This window comes from Lathyrus oleraceus, chromosome 5 (assembly GCF_024323335.1).
Source record: "Lathyrus oleraceus cultivar Zhongwan6 chromosome 5, CAAS_Psat_ZW6_1.0, whole genome shotgun sequence".
Classification (NCBI taxonomy): Eukaryota; Viridiplantae; Streptophyta; class Magnoliopsida; order Fabales; family Fabaceae; genus Lathyrus; species Lathyrus oleraceus.
This window is the reverse complement of record NC_066583.1, coordinates 44,273,267-44,274,392: the sequence shown is the minus strand read 5'-3', so window position 1 is coordinate 44,274,392 and position 1,126 is coordinate 44,273,267.

The window sequence follows — 1,126 nt, the reverse complement described above, 5'->3', positions numbered from 1 at the left end:
CCTAGGTTTTGTAAGCCTCAAACAATGTGAAAATTAGGGGTATTTGTGAGGTAAACCTCCCAACCTGTGGGAAGGTTACCAAGTGTTTCTCAGTGCTTGAAAGCATGAGATTATTTGTAACTCAAAGCCCGTAGGCAAGAGTGATTATGTTCTTGAACGAAGCTGTGAAGCATGTTCAAGATGTTTAAACATTACATGGTAATTGTAGTGATATGAATGGAAACTGGAGGTTTCTATCTAGGAGTTCCTAGGTATAGATTGCATTGGGTAGGGATTAAGTGAGGAGTTGTAAACGGGGGAGTTTAACTCTGAATTAATACTGCTGATAGTGGATCTTCTTCCTGGCTTGGTATGCCCCCAGAGTAGGTAAAGTTGTACCGAACTGGGTTAACAATTACTGGTGTTTTTACCTTTTGCACAATATATTTTGTCAGTTATAGTTCAGTCTGTTCCTAGTCTGTTTATGAGGGAATAACAGACCTAACACATAGCCTGCAGTCTGATTGCAAAACAGAATGTTATGACATTCGTTATTGACTGCTGTTACTGATAAACTGGTTGGTCTGTTACAGTTCATCCTTCTGTAATGTTGGAACAGGTGATGTTCAAATCAATGTTGAGACATCATGCTGATAACTGGGCAGGATCAATAAACAAAAGGGCTATGTTTGATCTCTACTGTGTCTTTGTACTAGATGGACAAAACTGGATGTTCTTCTGTCCATGGTGGTAGATTAGCAGATGTCGTGACATCTGGGACTGTGTGCATATGAGTACTGGGTTTTATTTTTCCTAACTGTCTTGCTGTATTAGGAACAATGTTGGATCAGATGTCATGACTTCGTGTAGAACATCTGAACTCTGACTATACCAGAATTTCAATTGGTATCAGAGCAGGCATCATGTTCTGTTTCTGGATGAGGTCCATGGGTGATACTTTCTGGTATCTTGCAAGGAGTTATGCCAGTACTGTTGTTGGAACCTGTGGAAGGTTCTGTGATTCCCCTTAATGGTCCCTTGAAGTAGATGGTTGGACTATTCATAACAGGAACTATGTGTACCTATCTCTGGAGGTTAGAAATTGGCCTTTATGTGGAACAGTTGTGCTAGTATTGAAACATATTCA